This window comes from Lissotriton vulgaris, unplaced genomic scaffold (genome assembly GCF_964263255.1).
Source record: "Lissotriton vulgaris unplaced genomic scaffold, aLisVul1.2 SCAFFOLD_4286, whole genome shotgun sequence".
Classification (NCBI taxonomy): Eukaryota; Metazoa; Chordata; class Amphibia; order Caudata; family Salamandridae; genus Lissotriton; species Lissotriton vulgaris.
In genome coordinates, this window is record NW_028249087.1 from 30,759 (window position 1) to 52,589 (window position 21,831).

The 21,831-nt window shown below is 45.8% G+C and overlaps 1 pseudogene; it reads right to left on the minus strand.

Moving 5' to 3' along the window:
• Positions 1-13,526: 13,526 nt before the first annotated feature.
• LOC147663700 (uncharacterized) lies at positions 13,527-21,170 on the minus strand (annotated as a pseudogene).
• Positions 21,171-21,831: the final 661 nt, after the last annotated feature.

Below are 21,831 nucleotides of genomic sequence, written 5' to 3' on the forward strand. Positions count from 1 at the left end.
TGGAAGGGGATCTATAAGCTAAACTGAAAGCATATTTTCTGTAAATTCACATTATCTTTCTCAGTCATGTGAGAATGAAGTCTGACATTCTCAGTAAAACATGTACATCCAACAAGGACAGAGACTGTCAGTTGATTCCTTTGTGTTCTACTGCAGCCTCCTAGAGAGTTCTAAAGAACAACTAGAGCGCTAACAGTCCTACTTATTACAAAGGTATAGCACACCTGAAGCCATTGTGATGGGAATAAAGTGGTAACTCTTAAAACATTTAATTTAAAAAGGAACAAAATGAGGGGGTATATTATGCCATAGAAAGTATTATTAGTGCTGCAGAAAGAAAAATTAGGGCACATTTTGAGTGACTTCTCAAATCCTCTTCTATTTCATTCAAAAATACTGACATGCAGTCTCCCAAGATGGCCACCAGAGACAAAAGAGCCCAAATGTAGCCCAGATGTAGCCCAAGTATAGCCCAATGACAGAATGTCCCAGAGTGTTCTAAAGAACAACTAGAGCGCTAACAGTCCTACTTATTACAAAGGTATGGCACACCTGAAGCCATGTTGATTGGAATAAAGTGGTAACTCTTAAAACATTTAATTTAAAAAGGAACAAAATGAGGGGGTATATTTTGCCATAGAAAGTATGATTAGTGCTGCAGAAAGAAAAATTAGGGCACATTTTGAGTGAATTCTCAAATCCTCTTCTATTTCATTAAAAGAATTCTGACATGCAGACTGAAACATGCACTTTGAATACCAGCAGCAGACTTCCCTGGTGAGCAGTAGCTTTACTACAGTGATCTAATGAGCAACTGGAGTGCTAACATTCAGAATTTATGGCAAATGTGTGACACATCTGAATGCCTTCTTGATGGAACCAAAGTAAACAAGCATTGAAAATGCAATAGATCTCACCCTTGTTTAAGTTAAAGCCATTCTGTTTGTAATGAGGTGGCTTTTTAGCTTTGCTTTTATTAGTGTTTTTTAAACTTTCATGTAAATACCATGCATCTGTATGCATATATGTATATGTATGCATGCATTTATATTTGTATTTATATAGATATACAGATTATATATGTTTATATATGTATGTATATATATATATATATATATATATATATATATATATATATACACATACACATACATATATATAAATGCATATGCATATATATGCATATATATATATATGTGTATATGTGTGAATGTAGAGAGAGGTAGAGAGGTAGAGGTGTAGAGGTAGAGAGGAAGAGGTAGCGAGGTAGCGGTAGAGAGGTAGAGACTAGTAGAGAGAGAAGTAGAGAGAGGTAGAGAGGTAGAGAGTAGAGAGTGAGTAATAGAGAGTAGAGAGTGAGTAGTAGAGAGTAGTAGAGAGCAGTAGAGAGAGTAGCAGAGAGTGAGTAGTAGAGAGTAGTAGAGTGAATAGTAGAGTGAGTAGTAGAGAGTAGTAGAGAGTGAGTAGTAGAGTGTGAGTAGTAGAGAGTAGTAGAGAGTAAGTAGTAGAGTGATAGTAGAGAGCAGTAGAGAGTGAGTAGTAGAGAGTAGTAAAGAGTGAGTAGTAGAGAGTAGTAGAGAGTGAGTAGTAGAGAGTAGTAGAGAGTGAGTAGCAGAGAGAGAGAGTAGTAGGGAGTAGTAGAGAGTGAGAAGTAGAGTGAGTAGTAGAGACTAGTAGAGAGAGAGAGAGTAGTAGAGAGTGAGTAGTAGAGAGTAGTAGAGAGTAGTAGAGAGTGAGAAGTAGAGAGTGAGTAGTAGAGAGTAGTAGAGAGTGAGTAGTAAAGAGTGAGTAGTAGAGAGAGAGTAGTAGAGAGTGAGTAGTAGAGAGTAGTAGATAGTGAGTAGTAGGGAGTGAGTAGTAGAGAGAGAGTAGTGGAGAGTAGTAGAGTAGTAGAGATTGAGTAGTAGAGAGTGAGTATTTGAGAGTAGTGGAGTAGGAGAGAGTAAGTAGTAGAGAGTAGTGGAGAATATTCCAAAGTTTGGCACAGCACCACTTGCACAATAAGTCCAATCAAATCATATCACTTAGAGTCCTTATTGAAGCACTGAATCTTGGTGTATATTCAAATGCTTTAATTTTCCTTAAGTTTATGTACCACAGCCAGCCGAAACGTTTCGTTCTGTACAACAGAACTTCTTCAGGGCGTTCTTATTCCTTCAAGTTATGTCGGTATCCTGTTGTCATATAACTAGATATTTCTTCCAAATGTTAGACGAGACGTAAGTACATTCTTATTCAAAGTGACTAGGTATCAATTTTACCCACACAATTCGGGCAGACTTGAGTATTTTATAGCATCCTCAAAGTCAGTCTTTCAAAAGTTCCAAAGTATAGGACATGATAATCCAAATCCAAATGTTTCTCAAAAAAAGTCATTTAAATCGTTCGCAATATCGGTGTTTGGGCAGATATGACCCAGGGACCCCCAGTATGCAAGGGCAATTAGTCCCCCCTCTGGAAACGCGCCAGTGGCCTGCGTTGCAGAGAGGTGTAAAAAGGGGCATAGCCTCATTACACCTCTGTGCAATGCAGCCCCCTGGCGCATACTGGAGGTTCCAGTTGGGCTAGTTGGCCCCCAGGGACCCCTAGTATGCAAGGAGAATTAGTTCCCCCTCTTCAAACATGCACGGGGGCTGCGTTGCAGAGAGGTGTAAAAAATGGTGTGGCCTCATTACACCTCTCTGCAATGCAGCCCCCTGGCGCATACTGGAGGCTCCTGGTGGGCTAGTTGGCACCCAGGGACCCCGAGTATGCAAGGGGAATTAGTTCCCCCTCTGCAAACGCGGCAGTGGGCTGCGTTGCAGAGAGGTGTAACAAGGGGCATAGCCTCATTACACCCCTGCAATGCAGCCCCCTGGCGCATACTGGAGGTTCCAGGTGGGGTAGTTGGCCCCCAGGGGCCCCCAGTATGCAAGGGGAATTAGTTCCCCCTCTTCAAACATGCACGGGGGCTGCGTTGCAGAGAGGTGTACAAAGGGGCGTGGCTTCATTACACCTCTCTGCAATGCAGTCCCCTGGCGCATACTGGAGATTCCTGGTGGGCTTTCAGGTCTTATATAGTTAGCATTAAAAAAAACATTGAAATTCACTGGTTTCAGGCCTTATATAGTTAGGAGTTAGCATTTAAAAAACCTTGCAAATTCACTGAAAAAACCATAGGTTTCAGGTCTTATATAGCTAGGAATTAGCATTTAAAAAACCTTTGAAATTCACTGAAAAAACCATAGGTTTCAGGCCTTATATAGTTAGGAATTAGCATTTTAAAAACCTTTAAAATTCACTCAAAAAACTATACGTTTTAGGGGTGTTATAGTTAGCTGGACATTTCACTCATACAAAACCATTGGAATTGCTCCTATATAGTTAGTTCTACTAACTATATTTCGCGCTTATATCGTATGCGCTCGGGTGCTTCCGGGTGCGCTTATGCTGTGTGTATCATGCGGACGCGGCTACGCGATACGTCACGATGATGTTTTCGTTCAAGGCAATAGTGCAAACGGGACGCTCACCGGTACGCGCACCGGGGCGCGCCGCAAGACTGCGCTTTCCGGTGCGCACACCGGTACGCGCACCGGGAGCGCTCCAGGGCAAAAAAAAAAAATGAAGAATATACATAAAAAAAATAGTATTACATAAATATACAATATAGGATTCATTATAAAAAATATTATATTTGATAGCAATAGAAATTTGCTATTGTAAAACCTTTGAAATTCACTGAAAAAAACATAGGTTTGAGGCACTATATATAGTTAGGAATTAGCATTTACAAAACCTATGAAATTCACAGAAAAAAAACCATAGGTTTCACACCAGTTATAGTTAGGAATTAGCATTTAAAAAAACTATTAAATTCACTGTAAAAACCATAGGTTTGACACCAGTTATAGTTAGCAGAAGGCAGGTACACTCGATCTGAGTGTACCTGCCTTCGGTGGGGGTCAGAACTTGCTGGCAAATGAGGGGACTGCCCATAGGCCCGGTTTCTGTTCCTGGGCCACCACTCCTTCTAGCCTCATCGGGCTAGGGTCTACCAGTAGTTCAGTGCACTTCGCCGGGTCGAAGTAAACAAGCATGGCTTCTCCTAGGAGGGCGTCCTTGATATTTTGAAATGCCTCTTCCTCGACTTTTCCCCAGGTCCACTTAGCGTCTGCGTTTGTGAGAGCTCGCAGTGGCTCGGCGCGCGTTGCGAGTTCCGGGATGAACCTCACGCAGTAAGTGGCCATGCCAAGGAAGCTCCTAAATTCTGTAGGTGTGGTGAGGGCAGGTGCACTTCAGATTGCCTGAGACTTCCGGGGGTCTACTTGGATGCCCTCCTGTACCCGAAGAACTCCAGTGAGGGTTGGAAGAATAGACACTTCTCCCAGTAAATTGTCACACCGTGCTCGCTGAGGCATCACAGAGTATTACTCAGGTATCTGTGATGGTCAGCTGTGGTGGCGGAGTGGATCAAGATATCGTCGCTGACATTGATGACCCCAGGTAGGCCGGAGAGCAGCTCGCAGATGGTGTTCTGTAATACCTCGGCCGCCGAGGATATCCCGAAATTTAGCCATTTGTACAGCCACAGCCCCAAATGGGTGCAGAACGTTGTGATGTGATGTACCTTGGTACTCAATAATATTCGTGTTCTAGTTGATGCAGGACACACCATGCTGTTGGTACTTCTTGTCCTTACCGCAGCCTTAGACACCCTATCTCCTATGAGACTGGTGGAACGGGTCAAGGAGATAGGGATTGGAGACATGGCCCTCAAGCTATGTACCACCTGCTTTCTCAGTGATTGGGCACCGATAGTGAAAATAGGTAAATTCCAATCGGCTCCTAATCATCTGTTATGTGGAGTCCTGCAAGGCTCCTCTCTAAGCCCCACCCATTTCAATATTTATGTTGCCACACTGGCAAGGGTTGTAAGATCCTTTGAACCGGAGGTACTGTTGTATGCTGATGACACCCAAATCATGGTGTCAATTACTCAGAGCATTAGGGAATCTGCCACTAACTTAAAAAACTACATGCAGGCAGTCTCCTCTTGGATATTTGAGAACTATCTTAAACTCAACGGGGAAAAATCAGAGTTCCTGATCTTTGGAAACCAACAGGTCAAACGATTGGTGGCCAGATACGCTTGGTAGCTGTCCTTGCCCTGTATCCCATGGTAAAAACTTAGGGGTCAGAGTAGACAGCTCTCTTTCTTTGAGCCTGCAGATTAACAGAACAGTGTCCACCTGCTTTGGGATTATTAGGTTTCTCAGGAAAATTTCTCATATTCTTTCCTTCTCCTCCCGAAAGCAGACACGATTGCCTGCACACATACCACACATACCTCCACACATACCACACATACCACCACCCTCCTCCCTAACTCAGCCACACCCCTCCCGCCCAAACACTCTCTCCTCCCTAACACCATCCTGTACTCTAACACAACGGAGCCCTGCACAAACACCAGCCCACTCCCCCACCTGCACGCTAATTCCCTGGTCAGTCATTCACCTCTGATTTCCACCCCCACCTCCAACACCTACCCCACGCTGGACAAGATTATGGCCACCCTCTTCCAGATCAAAGAAGACATGCACATCATCAAAGAACTACTCTCCACACACCCCATACACCCCTCACCCACCTCCACCTCCCCTCCCAACATGTCCCCTACCCTTCCTGTTGACTCTCTCACTCAACACTCCCCACACCGGACGTCAATCCCTGTTCGCAATCGCAACAACCGCCCTTGTCACCCCGGCAACCCCCCACCCACCTCCACCTCCCCACCCAACATGTCCCCCACTCTTCTGTTTGACTCTCTCACTCAACACTCCCCACACTGGACTTCAATCCCTGCTCGCAATCGCAACAACCGCCCTCGACGCCCCTGTAACCCTCCTTCGGACCTCGACACACTCTCCCTCCTCCGCTCCTACGACCCAGCTCCCCAAAATAACACATCCACCACGATACACTCAAATCCCCTTACACCCCCCCACACTAAACAGCAGAATCTCCATCCCCAATAACCTTAGAAAAGTCCCTCTCTCTCTAGAACCCTCTACCACCCTCAACACACCCCGTCTCAAATGCACTCTCCTCAACTGCAGATCGGCCTCGAAACACTCCGCCGCCATCGCTGATCTCCTCTTAACGCTGGACCTTGACCTAATCATCCTGACTGAAACCTGGCTAACTGAACCCTCGTCACCTATAATGGACATTCTGGTTCCTCCCAACTACCACATCATTAGACTCGACAGGTCAGGCAAAATAGGTGGTGGAATCGCATGCATCTACAGGAACAACCTCTCTGTTCTGAAAGTCAATCCCGCCTCCCTATCAGCCCCAACATCCTGTGAATACATCTGCCTCGACATTATTAGTGAGGGCAAACCAATATGCTCTCTTCACAGCATTTACCACCCACCCAGGGACAACCCAACTTTTCCCAACAAATCATGGATATGATCTCAACCAATTCCGGACGGCAGCTCACCCAAATATACCTTGGCGACTTCAACCTCCAATGGAACGATCGCAATGAAGCGGTGGTAAATAGTCTTAAAAATGTCCTCAATGCCCTTGACCTCACCCAAATATGCAACAGCCCGACCCACGGGAAAGGCTCTATCCTCGACCTTATCATCTCCAAAGAGGACTCTATCCAACTCGAGTCCATCCAACCCTGTCACTTGTCAGATCACCATATTGTCACATTCTTCATCAATGAAAAAGTTAAATTAAACCTGGTTCAATCCGCCAAGCCCAAAGTCTGGAAAAGAGACCTGAAAAAACTCAACCCCAGCTCTCTTCCTTCTAACATTTACAACAAGGGGTGGTGAGGGACAGAGTCTCTGAATTAAGCAGAAAGCTCTCACCCAGTCAAGAGATCAGGGCTAGATCCAAAACCGTTTTTTAGCTCACTGCACCATCCCAGTTTCAGAACCTGGCTGTATGCAAATTAGTCTGTTCCTGTCCCAGTGTATACTCAGACATGAGTCCCTTGCTCATTGCACCATCAGGATTCAAGCAAACCGGGCCGAAGACGGCTGTAATGCCAGAAACCGGTCCCTGGGAGCTTGTTTCCTTCCCAGTGTAAGAATTGGCTTTTGTAGTTTGGTTTGCCCTGTTCCCATCATGCACTGGGACAGGAACAGACTAATTTGCATACAGCCAGGTTCTGAAACTGGGATGGTGCAGTGAGCTAAAAAACGGTGTTGGATCTAGCCCTGATCTCTTGACTGGGTGAGAGCTTTCTGCTTAATTCAGAGACTCTGTCCCTCACCACCCCTTGTTGTAAATATTTTTGTCCACCCTAAGCGTGGTAGGGTATACTCAGACATGAGTCCCTTGCTCATTGCACCATCAGGATTCAAGCAAACCGGGCCGAAGACGGCTGTAATGCCAGAAACCGGTCCCCGGGAGCTTGTTTCCTTCCCAGTGTAAGAATTGGCTTTTGTAGTTTGGTTTGCCCTGTTCCCATCATGCACTGGGACAGGAACAGACTAATTTGCATACAGCCAGGTTCTGAAACTGGGATGGTGCAGTGAGCTAAAAAACGGTGTTAGATCTAGCCCTGATCTCTTGACTGGGTGAGAGCTTTCTGCTTAATTCAGAGACTCTGTCCCTCACCACCCCTTGTTGTAAATATTCTCTTCCTTTTAACAGCTGTAACCTCCTACTCCCACCGACCGGCGCTACGGATGTTCAATCTCTGACTGACCACTATCTCAACGCTATGACCTCAATAATTAATGAGGCTGCACCCATGAAGCTAAAAAGAGTCTCTACCAAAATCTCCAATCCATGGTACGACGGGAGTCTCAATGAGGATAGACGTGACATGCGAATGTCAGAGCGCACCTGGAGATCAGCTCCCTCTGCACTGCACCTAAAAACTCTGAAGAAAAAGAGAAACGCCTATTTCAGGAAAATAAAATGCTCAAAATCAGATTTCTTCAGCCTCCAGCTCGACAAAGCAAAAAAACATCCGAAAAAACTGTTTGAGCTAATCAGAACACAATCCAAGGAACAACCCCAACCACTCAGCACTGTACGCGAAGCACCCTCCTGTGAAGACTTCTCCGCTTTCTTTATCCAAACAACTGACAACATAAAGAGTGATCTCCTCATTGACACAAGCCTCTACTCCAAACCCCAATGCATAGCACCCACTCAACCAAAAAACAATGCTGCATGGGCAACCTTTGGCACCTACTCTGAAGAAGAAATTGGCAAACTGCTCAGCACCTTGAAACCATCCAATCACCTCATGGACCCCCTTCCTGCTAACGCTGTAAAAGACTTTACCCCTTTGCTTCTCCCACTCTGGACTAAAATTATCAACAGCTCTCTTCAACAAGGAACCATACCTGACTCCCTCAAAGTTGGACAAGTCACACCCTTACTAAAGAAACCTACAGCCGACCCCTCTGATCTGAACAACTACCGTCCCATTACCAATATTCCCACTCTCGCCAAACTGCTGGAAAAATGCGCACAACTACAATTGGCTAAACACATTGAACAGTTCGATCTCCTCAACCCTCATCAATCAGGCTTCCGAGCAGGACACAGTACAGAAACTGCTATGACTCACATAATTGACGACACACTTCAAATGCTAGACCAAAACGACACCTGCCTCCTCATCCTTCTTGATCTCTCTTCAGCATTCGACACCGTTAAACATGAGAATCTACTAAAGCAAGAATGGGTGTATCTGGAACTGTTCTCAAGTGGTTCACTTCCTTTCTGCACAACAGGTCGCAGAAATTCAAGAGCAACAACCTGATGTCCTCGCCAATACCTGTAACGCTAGGCGTCCCCCAAGGATCCTCCCTATCCCCCGCTCTGTTCAACCTAGTTATGGAACCTCTCACCACCTTGCTACAAGCATCCAATGTACACTTTCACATGTACGCCGATGACACCCAACTTTATCTCAAATTACAATCCCCCAAAGACATTCTGCTCCTGAACTCAACGATCAGAAGCACCCAATCCTGGGTTGCCGATAATCATCTTAAACTCTATGCTCTGAAAACAGAGTTCCTTCTGATCTCACCTCCAGCGAAGATCTCCACCACTCAAAGTTGGCTTAAGCACCTAACCGCACTCAATGTCCAACCCTCCATCGTGGACTCAGCTAAATCTTTAGGCATAACACTCAACACCAATCTCAACATGCAGCTACATATCAGCAAGGCAACTAAGGGAGCGAACTTCCAAATAAATACCCTGAGGAAACTTAAACCCTTCCTCCCAGCCAAAGACTTCCAAACCGCAGTACAAGCACTAGTCATCCCTCGAATTGAATATGGCAGCAACGCCCTCTGCGGACTCCCCCTAACTACTACCGCACCCCTAAGAGCTTCTGTAAACGCTGCAGCGAGACTCATCACTGGGTCAAAAAAGCACTCTCACATTTCCCCTGACTTGAAATCCCTGAACTGGCTGCCTTTTGAAGCCAGAATACATCTGAAAATCACCTGCTTGACACACAAGGCGGTACACCTGAACTCACCCGGCTACCTCATTCAGAAGCTGACAATCTCTGGCGGCACCAGAAACACTAGAGGCACAAACAATCTTCTGCTGAAACCTCGAAGATTCCGGAAGGAAAAAACCTATAAACGCTCCTTCTCAGGAATGGCACTCAGGATCTGGAACTCACTCCCTCCCGAAACCAGGCTCATCTCTTCCACAACACTCTTTAAGAAAGAAGTAAAAGCTATCCTCATGGCTAAATACACCTGAACTATTATTTCGGACTCTTTAAAGACTCTGCACCGATCTGTACTACTTGTTTGACCCCATTGCTTATTTGTATTACTTGTATTATTGATTTACATGATTGGCTTTGCCCCCACCTATTTGTACTGTTAGCTTCATTGACTTACCTGTTTGACTATGCTCCCTCATGTACCCCTTCTTTGTAAAGCGCTCTGATATCTGCGAAGATCTTGTCCGCGCTATATAAAACTTTCAAAATAAATAAAATAAATAAATAGTGATGTCCAGATTGGACTAGTGTAATGCCCTCTATTTGGACATTAACAAGGGCCTTGTTCATCGTCTGCTGTTTGTACAGAATGCAGCAGCCAGGCTGGTGATGGATTTTCCAAAATATCACTCAGTCTCGACTTCCCTCAGTAAGCTGCATTGGCTTTCTTTAAATCGAAGAATTGTGTTTAAAGCCCTATGTCTTACCCACAAGGCTTTTTATGGCCTAGGCTTGGATAATATCAATAATATGTTGCTGTGCTATGCTCCCACCAAGCAGCTTAGATCAGCTAGTAAAAATCTGCTGACAGACCCAAGGTTCAAGAATATTAGTTGGGGAAGCAGGGCGTTCTCCATTGCTGCTGTCAGGCACCCTCCCTGGCGATCTATCTGGACAAGCGTCCCACTCTCTTTTCCGCAAGGCTCTGAATACTTGGCTTTTCACAGAGACATCAGTTTGAGCTTTACTTTATTTCTGTATGACAGTCCCTCCTGTAGCACCTTGAAGCCCCTGGGCTAAGTTTGCGTTTTAGAAGTCTAATATTCATTCATTCATTCATTCATGTACCGGCTCTCTTCTGCCAAGGGCAGCTCGTGATACCTGGGATTAAGATATAACTTGGAGAGCCAGCAGGATCCTTTGACATCTGCAATTATGTTGTCTATGGTGGGCGTGATATGGCGCTCTCGCTCGATGGCGCAGTTGGGCAGTCTCATATCAATGCACAGTCGTATTGCCTCTGGTTGTTTGGACTTCTCCGCGAATACCATCGGGACACCCACGGCGTTGGGCCCGAGACCTTTTCAATTACTCGTTGCCATTCTAGTTTTTCGAGAGCCTTTTCTACTAGAGGCCTCAGTTGGAACGGGATCCGCCGGTGTTGTAGCTCCATGGGGGTGACTGTCTTGTCAATGTGTAACTCGATGGGAGCACACTAGAGGTGCCCCAGCCCTTGGAAGAGCTCGGGAAACTGGTCCAATAAGTCATTTACCTGGTGTGCTCGGACACTCCTGGCGAACGACAGTGAAGAACCGGAGCCTTAAGGGCCCGGCGGCGCAGGGTACGCCTAAATCTTTGAGTTCTCCTGCCTGGTCGAACAGAGACACCGGACACTCCGTTGGCGTAGAAGATCGTATTTTATTAGCTGCAGCCAGCACAGTTGTCCCTGAAGTACAGAAAGTATGTTCAAAGGAGACTGCTCTCGAACTCCGTGGCACACAGGTTTATATACATTTGAGATACACAATGAACAATCCCAAGACATACAAATCAGACAAATGCGAGGGGCTCGGAAAGCAAAGTATTACGTAACTTCAAACAAGCTTGATTGTCGGCTGTTTTTGTTACCCAACCCCTTAAGATATTTGCAAATGAACCCACACAATCCAACTTGCAGGTGAAGAAACACATTTGTATGTTTAAGAAGGACAGTTGTGGAATCAGAGAGTTCATGGAGGGAATGGCGACGGACAGCAGATAAGAAAGAATGGTGCGAACCTACAGATAGTCTGTACGGGGATTAGTTAATGAGACATGGATTGTTGTACTCGGTCAGACCCTGACACTAGACTAGTAAATAGAGGCGAAAAGGTTACTTAGTATGTGAATGCAGGAAAACGACAAAGAAATACCTGGCTGGCTATGCTGCCTGAGTGAGGGCGACACAAAATGGAGGCAAGTCACAAAATGGCAGCCGAACACGAACAAAGTCGCGAAATACAGAACCTCAGACCCTCCTTTTGTCATTACTCAGGCAAAAGCACCAAACTCATGTTAGTCTGAGTCGGAATCGACCTCAATGGCCATAAGGTCATCAAACTGTTGCTGTACCATCATCCTAATATTCTCTGTCTTCTTGGACACAGGTGTTGGGACACACATAGTGGCAAGTAGACCACAAATGGTGGGACCACACTGTATACACAGGCAACAAGAAAATATGATGGGTAATATTGTTCCAAGGAAAATTAGTATCTTCCATCCCCAAACAGACAATAATCCCCAGAACCATCCTACCAAAGACCAGTCTCCTTTGTCCTGATGAATCAACTTGGAGATGGTATGCAATTTGGAGATGGCCTGGTATATTGTTGGAGCGTCATCAGGAATGTAACTGCAGCTGCTAGATCCAATCAATCTACAGACCCCTCCTCGGTCTGCTAGGATAACATCTAGTGCAATCCTGTTCTGCAATGTCATGAGAGGATCAGCCTGAAGTTCTGCTGTAATGTTACTTAAAGCACATATAGTAACATCAATGGTGGTCTCGACCACACGGGTCAGCTGCCTGATATGCCTACTGTTGACCATTGGACCCCAGAAAGGGAGAAATCCTTTAAGGAAATCACCTCATTTTTGTCCCGCTGTATCTTTGGCGTCAATTATCCCTTTACCATATCTGTTTCTGTGATGACCTGAAGGGGCAGTGTATGTAGGGGGAAGCAAAAAGGCTATATGTCATATTCCTGAGAAGTCAGACGGGAGCCATGTATAGGCTCTGTACTCACAGACAAAGTATGTACCCTGAGGTGGAACCAATGGAGGGGAATTCTGGGATGTGAAAACATACGTATGGGAACAATTCTGTTGTATATCAGTCTTCTTGCTGTTAATCTGAAGGCAAAAATTAACTTGATGGGGTATTGTCCATACTGGGGGAGACTTTCCCTGCTTTGTTTTATCACTAAGGCTAGTGATATAGTGAGTCACATTCCAACCTTCAAATGCTCGTTTCTCATCGATGGGTATCTTATTCGTATCTACAATCTTAGCCATTGATACTATTCCCTTTATCAACTACTATGGCTAAAATCCATTCCGCTCCCGAACGAACCAATGAGGTATCTTAGTCGTTTATGGTATGCAGCCGAGAACATAGGCAAGAATGCCCAGGCCGATCCTTCATAGGAGAAGGGAAGGACTAGGTAGGGCATGCCTTTATGCGAGCTATGAGGCATGAGTCCACATACCCAACAATCAGTTATGTTGACAGCTAATTGGTGTTGGTGTAATAGTTGAATGAACAAGTTATTCAGGTATTCAATCCTTCTTATCTGCTCATGCGGGGGAAGGGCATGTGTCTGATGTTGAGAAACAAAGAGGCGAGAAGGCAAAGAAGTAGAATCAGAAAGAGGTTTTGGCTGTAGAAGATGAACAATCCAACCCGCAGATGCTAATAAAATGCATAAAAACATCGAAATACATAAAGTAACGCCAAATCGACTACGCAATAATTTACAGTATTTCTGCTTCATCTTTGTCTTCTTATTTTCCCTACTTGGTGTACCATCCATCCTTTCTAAAAAAAGTTGTTGCTCACGGCAATCTTTCTCAATCACTTTCTCAATCACTTAGCTGTAGTTATTTGCTTTTATGACACTGCAAATCCTGGGGGTCCTAGCCACCAATGTCATGGTACTTATAGCAAAACAGGGTACAGTCCAAGACTCCTATCATGACCCTGCAACGGGGACAGATGGCATATCAATAATCTCGTAAAAATTGCAACAAAAGGAATAAAAAGAGTTCAAATGTCTTTAATAGTTCTAGGCCTGAGGTTGTAGCATCTCTTATTCGATATAGTCTGATATTGAAACAATGTTTCTGGATTTGTGGTGTCTATTCGAAGATGTGGTGGTATAGCTTCTTGAAGAATATCATCATCTTCTTTCTCGGACTGAGTTCCATCCAACCGGCGCTACTAAAAGGTACGAAACAGGGAATCTTCTCTCTTTCAGACTCACCTATGCCCCTGCGGACCCACTGGTCGAAGGGCAAGGGCAAGGGTACCTTTTTGCAGTGCACGCCGTGAACCCAGTTTTTCTACCCCTGGACTTTCACCGCTGTGCGTGTGACGAGGAGTACCAGGCGAGGGGCTGTCCAACGGGGCTCCAGGTTTTTGGTTCTCTGAAAGTTCTTCACACAGACACAATCCCCAGGTTTGATCGAGTGACCTGGGTCTGTGGAGGCTTCTGGCAAAGCACTTTGAACCTGTTGACGAAGAACACTCAATTTAGTAGTCAAATCATGTAAGTAATCAATCAACATTGGGTATGGTATGTCTGAATACTTTTTTGGACGAGGGACTCCCCAGATATTTGCTGGGCGTCCGAAAACCACCTCGTAGGGGCTAAGTCCCACTCGAGAATGCACAGTGGTCCTGGTAGACAAGAGAGCAAAAGGTAACGCGTCAGGCCAGGCGAGACCTGTGCTGGCCTGAATCTTTGCTAATTTGAGCTTGAGAGTGCCATTATAGCAATCTACCAAACCCGCTGATGGGGAATGGTTTGCCGCATGGAATTTCTGTCTAATACCAAGACCAGCACACACTTTTTTCATAATTTGGCCCACGAATTCACTCCCATTGTCACTCCAGACAATTCGCGGCTAACCGAATCTAGGGAAGAACTCTTTAAGCAAAATTTTAGCAGTTGATAAAGCAGTGTTATCCTTCAAAGGATAGGCATCTATCCATCGGGAGAAAGCACATACCACCACTAGGACATACTTGAGGTTGTTGCACTGATCCATGTGAATATAGTCAATTTGCAAGACTTCAAAAGGGTATGTCGGGGGAGCAAAATTGCCTGCTGGAGTTGGGGTTCCCTCTACTGGGTTATGCATTAGACAAATAATGCAGTGTTTCACCACATTTTCCGCACACTTCGGAATACCTTCATTCTGCCATACCGGAGCCAAAACCTTGCATATACCCTTTGCACTGATGTGGGCTGGACCATGTGCCATAGTAACTACAGGAAACACATAGGCGTCTGGCAACAGCCAACGCTGGTGTTCTGACAACTCCGTCCAACATCCCATTGCATATAACATTCCCGTGCCTTTTTTCCACTTACTCAATTCTTTCTCTGTAGCCTCTCCTTGAATTGATCTTACACTCTCTATTGTGTCCTCACACATTCCAGCTTCTCTGACCCAATTTGCAGGGCCCGCAACATACATGCGACTTGTGGCATCTCTAGCTGTAGTTTTTGCTACCTTATCCGCAAAAGCATTCCCACAACCAACATCATCCATGACCTTCTTGTGTGCGCTACACTTTATGATTGCTATTTGTGTAGGCAAAGCAAGCGCCTCAAGAAGGTCAGTCACCAATTACCCATGCCGTATTTTCGTTCCATGAGATGTAAAAAATCCTTTCTCCATCCACAAGCGACCAAAACTATGTGCCACGCCAAAGGTGTATTGGCTATCTGTATAGACATTCACTCTTTTCCCTCTTGACAACACACACGCTCTGGTCAAGGCTATTAACTCAGCTGCCTGGGCTGAATTATGTCTAATCCGTGCTGTTTCAACAATCGTATGCAGGGTAGTAACAGCATAGGCTGAAGTTGTTTCTCCATTAGGGAGTTTGAAACAGGAATCATCTACCCATAGGATCCCATCCGGGTCCTTAAGTGGAGTATCCTTCAGATCAATCCTGCCTTTCGTTTGGTCCTCTGTGCGGAGAAGACAATCATGCTGCTCCTGAGTATGTTTTTCATCTGGGAGTGGTAACAATGTGGCTGGATTTAAAGTGTTACATCGTTTAATATGTACATGACTTGCCAAGAGTGTTAGCTCATATCCAGATAAACGAGCACTCGTTAGGTGTTGTTTTAGTTCTGTTTAACGAAGTGTCCACTGCATGTGGTACCATAACAGTAAGTGTGTTATCCAATACTACTCCAGCAGATTGGCGAATAGAGATTGCTGCCGCTGCTGTAGCTCTGAGGCAGCTAGGCAATGCTTTAGCTACTGGGTCTAAGGTGGCTGAAAAATAGGCACATGGCCTCTGTTTATCTCCAAACTGTTGGGTCAAGACTGGCAATGCACAACCCTCTCTCTCATGGACATAGAGCCTAAAAGGCTTACTATAATCTGGGGTACCCAACACAGGAGCAGAACACAGAGCAGTACGTAAGTCAGAGAAACTCTTCTGGCACTCCTCAATCCAAGGAAGCGGATGAGGGGTATCCTTCAATGTAAGTGCTAACAAAGGTTTAGCTAATAAGGAAAAATTGGGGATCCGCTGTCTGCAATAAGAGGTAATGCCCAAGAAGGCACGCACTTCTCTCTGTGTAGTCGGCACAGGCACTCGTGCAATAGCTTAAATACGTTCTGGGGTCAATCGCCTTCCCTCCTTCGACAAGAGATGACCTAAGTAGGTAACCACTTGGCGGGCAAACTGCAACTTGGAGGGTGACACCTTATGATTGAGATCAGACAAATGGTGCAGCAGTGCAACAGTCACGTCCCTACAAACATCCTCTGAATCAGCAGCCACCAACAAATCGTCCACATATTGAATAAGGGTAGCACCTGAAGGCAAAGGGAAAGTATCAAGCTGGGATTTAATAGCCTGACTATAAATAGAGGGACTCTCAGAATAACCTTGTAGTGCTCTTTTAAATCAGAAACTTCGACCTCCTAAAGAGAAGCCAAAAATATCCCTACTCTCCTCAGCGATGGGAATGCTGAAGAAAGCATTCTTCAAATCGATCACAGAGAACCAAGCTGCCGAAGCAGGTATCATCGTCAGCAGGGCTGTGATGTCCGGGACGACAGGAAACTGTGGGGCAACAATTTTGTTGACTTCTCGTCCCTACAAACATCCTCTGAATCAGCAGCCACCAACAAATCGTCCACATATTGAATAAGGGTAGCACCTGAGGGCAAAGGGAAAGTATCAAGCTGGGATTTAATAGCCTGACTATAAATAGAGGGACTCTCAGAATAACCTTGCAGTGCTCTTTCAAATCAGAAACTTCGACCTCCTAAAGAGAAGCCAAAAATATCCCTACTCCCTAGTATCCAAAAGAAATGGTTCTAAAACACCCATAGTATTGACGATAACATAAGGCCCATTCTGGTCTACTGGAATTGATACAACTCCCTCACTTTGTCCATGGCTGTCCTATTCAGTGTGGAAACCTTTGTTCCCATTGTCCACATAACAATCATCAGTGTAGTATTGAGCAGACTGAGCTTACTGTTGATCGAAATAATTTGTAGCATTCGGAGGCGGGAAAGAACGCTGTTCTTGAGGGAATACACCTCTTCCTCTACCCCTGGATGGTGACAGAAAACCACCGCGACCACGTGGAACAGACATCCCATTACTACGCTGTAACAGAACTGGGCAACTATTCTTAAAATGACCATCCTCTTTACAATAAGCACACTGGTTAGGACCCAACAAAGGTCGTGGAACAAAAGGCTCAGGTTTTTGAAATACCTTCTGAAATTGCGGAGGCTGGGGGAACTGATGCTGAGCAAAACGTGTAGGATAAGCTTGTTGTAAAAGGACCTTAGTTTTCAGATCTCTATTCTTCTTCTCTTGCTTATCTTTCTCCTCCTTATCCCTATTCTCATAATATTGTGCAGTGGCTAATATCTGGGCAGGAGAGGAAGCAGCCCATGAACTCTCTGAACTTTTCAATTTGTTGGATAACTCGGGAAGTAAGTTAGATACAAACTTGTCCACAAACAAACGTTGGTCACCCTCAGTAGTCATGTCCTGCCCGCTGTGATCAATAAATGTCTCCTCGAAACGAGTAAAGAAATCGGAAACACTCTCATCTATCTTTTGTTTACATGCAGCCAGCTTATCCCAATTTACTCGTACTGCGGGCATCATCGTCTTCATTAGAGTAATGATTCTACCAGGATTTCTTCCGTAATCAGAACATCGGGCTTCGCACCGCCCACTTGCCTTGCTTCTGCGGCGCGTATAGCAGCCCAATCACCACCTAATTCTACTGCATGGTCCTCCCTACGAATCCGAGCCCATAAGGATTGCGGAACTACATTTCCAAATAACATATCGATATCGGCTAAGTTCATAAAGCAAGCCTCAACCGTCTGGGACAATTCTTTATAGTAACCAGTAGGGTTTTTGCGAGGGTCCGGCAGAGTCTGTTTAAGAGCCAAAATTCAGACCTTTTCCAGGGGACATGAATCCATACATGCTGAAAGTGGGCTGGTACGGGATGGGCGCCACCCACTGCGTCTCTCCATACTGGAGGGACTTCACGCATCGGATAGTGCTTCAATTCCTGGCCGACAATAGGATCATATTCTGGAAGAGTCAAGGAAGACAAAATCGTTCTAAATGCGACAAGCGCATTTATAGCCTCCTCGACTTTTGGTCCCACTATAAGACCCTTGTCAAAATCAGCCTGAACTCTCAACAAATCCGGGGGAACTGTATCCAACTCTATATTCTCCCATCCCTTAACCAGAGTGTCACACATAACATCGAAAACATATTCTCTGGGTGCGCTCGGTCCGTTGGCGGAAAGAACTCATAATATCTTGCGCACTATATATTGCACCTTCCTTAATCCACCTGCGAGCGAGAGAACCCAACACCGTTTTCTCGTCTGAAAGCGGAATTTGCCGACGGGATTGCCGTCGAGAAAGAGCCGGAGACATATTTAACGATCCAAGTAAAGGAGAAAAGAAACCTGAGACAGCGTCTACCAGTCGCTTATGCGTAGTCGGGGTATCACTTAAAAGAACAGGTGACATAAGGGAAGTGGAAGGCGACACCGGCGGACGCGTAGTAGATTGAAGAGGCAAAGAAGTTGACAACGAGGGAGGTGGGGGCTGAATTACAGAGAGGGGCAAATGTGGGGGAATAAGAAAAGGCAAAGCAGCAATGATCGGTTGTGCAGGTGGCTGGACAATCCGCAAATGAATGGCCACTGGCTGAGCGGGAGGTGCTAACGGGGGTGCAGTAGCACCTTGTGCATAGGGTGGAGGCAACCTCAATAAGCGGGCCATTAAAGGATCATCCTCAGGATCCCTACTCTTCTCTGGAGGGGAAATAGGCAACGCCGGATAACACCTATCTATCGCCATACGATGTTGTCTTTCCATTATCTCCATCGCATAATCAGACTCATTATTTGCAAACTGTTGGGCAGCCTGTGTAATTGTCATACCTTGCACTTTCCTATCTCTTTTTGCCTGTTTTATTTCTCTCTGTTTGGCTTCTTTTCGCCAGAGGCGGAAAGAGTCAAACATATCCGGCCGGGCTTTTCTTTTAAATAGACTCGTTTCTAAATTATCTAATATATCGGTATCTAAGCTACCATTCTGTGGCCACTGCAGAACACCATCCTTTTTAGAATATCGGATCCATGTCTCATTAAAGGTAATGGGGCCGATACCATGTTTTGAATATAACTCATAAGTGGGAGTTCCAACCGGAGGGATCGGACAAGAGTCCTCCAGCTGGGAATCCCTATCACAAGAACAACAACACCAACGTTTAAACTTACTGAAACCAGGCATCGTTATTTCACTGGTCTCTTCGCAATCATCAAGGGGTTAATGCCAATAAAACTGCACAAACGTACTTACCCCTTGGCTTCGGCAACTGCAGTAGCCGAATAGAAACCCAAAACAGAAACAAAACAAATTTGTGGGAGCGACTCACCAAATACTTAATTAAGTGTCTTCTTACACCACCGGAGGTCCGTCCACCGTCTCGCAATAGCAATCATCACCGAAAGGACCAAGGCAGGGCGGCAGTCAGGGCAGCAGTCGTCAGCAGCCGTCAGCAAAAAGGGGGAAGCCGCGCTGTAAAGACCTTCGGTCTACTTATGACATGCAGGGGCCAATTGTGTGGTGCGCTTCCTCCTGAATTTCTTACGGGGCTCCTCACAATCCTCGAGCCGCTCCCACTGAAGCCGCCCCACGTTGGGCGCCAATTGAAGAACCGGAGCCTTAAGGGCCCGGCGGCGCAGGGTACGCCTAAATCTTCGAGTTCTCTGCCTGGTCGAACAGAGACACCGGACACTCCGTGGGCATAGAAGATCATATTTTATTAGCTGCAGCCAGCACAGTTGTCCCTGAAGTACAGAAAGTATGTTCAAAGGAGACTGCTCTCGAACTCCGTGGCACACGGGTTTATATACATTTGAGATACACAATGAACAATCCCAAGACATACAAATCAGACAAATGCGAGGGGCTTGGAAAGTAAAGTATTACGTATCTTCAAACAAGCTTGATTGTCGGCTGTTTTTGTTACCCAACCCCTTAAGATATTTGCAAATGAACCCACACAATCCAACTTGCAGGTGAAGAAACACATTTGTATGTTTAAGAAGGACAGTTGTGGAATCAGAGAGTTCATGGAGGGAATGGCGAAGGACAGCAGATAAGATAGCCTCAGGAAAGAATGGTGCGAACCTACAGATAGTCTGGACGGGGATTAGTTAATGAGACAAGGATTGTTGTACTCGGTCAGACCCTGACACTAGACTAGTAAATAGAGGCGAAAAGGTTACTTAGTATGTGAATGCAGGAAAACGACAAAGAAATACCTGGCTGGCTGTGCTGCCTGAGTGAGGGCAACACAAAATGGAGGCAAGTCGCAAAATGGCAGTTGAACACGAACAAAGTCGCGAAATACAGAACCTCAACAGCAGCCCTAGGCCTTCAGCAGTGTGGAAGGTGATCAGGGTATCCACCTCCCGATCTATGACGTGGATCGTAGTCATGACCTCCTGTCCTTTGGACCTCACTAGTACTGATATTTTCCCTTTTAGTAGTAGTGGAGACTGGCTCCAATAGGCAAATATCTTGGTCTGGGGTGGTGTGATAGGCGGCCTGGGGTGGCAAAACTGCTGGAGGCCTATCACGTTCCCTTAGGCTCCAGTGTCAATGATCGCTTTAACTTCGGATCTGGCAATGCTGACCACACATATTAGTTGGGGTCTTCTGCGGTGCTGAGTTCTCGTGTGATTGAGATAGGTAAGTCTCCACTTCGTCCTCGTCAGTGGATGAATCTTCCGGCCCCTGGTACCGTCGACTGGCCCCTTCTGGATTCTTCTCGCTGCACTGTGTCCGTGATGGACAACTGTTGTACCACTCTCGAGGGTGGTCTTTGTCCTCGGGTGTCTCTTCCTCAGTTTCTTTTTCTGCATACTACTGCAAAGTGGTTGGGGATCCCACAGTTGGCACAGGTCTTGTCCTGTGCAGGGCACTCATTTGCCTTGTGTGTCTCGCGCTCACAGTACCCGCACCTCGCCTTGGACATTTCAGGTTTTTGCTTCTTTGGTGTGTCATTCCTTGTTTTTGAACCGAGAGCATTGGCTCGCTCTATCTTGACGTTCGCTGACCTTTCATGGGCCTTTGTGAGGGCCTGGTCCATCTCACTGGCTTGGGTTGCAGACAGGTCGTGAGTTCATGCCAGTCTGAGTATATTGTCGAGGGTGATCTCTGGCTGGTGTAGAATAAGGCCCCTCAGTGTCTTGTCCCGGCAACCTTGGATGATCTGGGCACTGAACTCCTTCTGCTGGGCATCAGCCGTGCACGTGCTGGCTAGCTCACGCAGCCAGGCGTAGAATGTGTAAATCAATTCCCCTTCCGATTGGCGTGCCTGTCGCAATTTGAATCTTTTGAAATCTGGGTTGAGCTGCAGGTCAAAATGAGCACTAAGCGCTGTTACCGCAGCCTGGTAATCCATAGTGATGCCCATTTCGGTAGATGCTTGAACAATTTGAAGACTTCTTCTCCAGTATAATAGAGGATTAATGACCTTTTCACCGCTCCACCAGTCTACCTTGTGGCAACAAAGTAGTTGTTTAACCTTTTGATCCAGATCATTCATCATGGGGACGATGTCGATGGGTCCTCCAGTAGCACCCCAGTGAAGGGGTGTTGTACTGGGGCTCTCTGCTGGGGCTGTGCCTGGCTGTCATCTGCCATGTTCCTGTTTTATGTGGACTATGCTTTGCCTCCCTTTTTGGCAGTGCTTTACTCTTGCTTATATTCTTTTCTTTTCTTTTCTCTTCCATTTGGTCTCCCCTTCC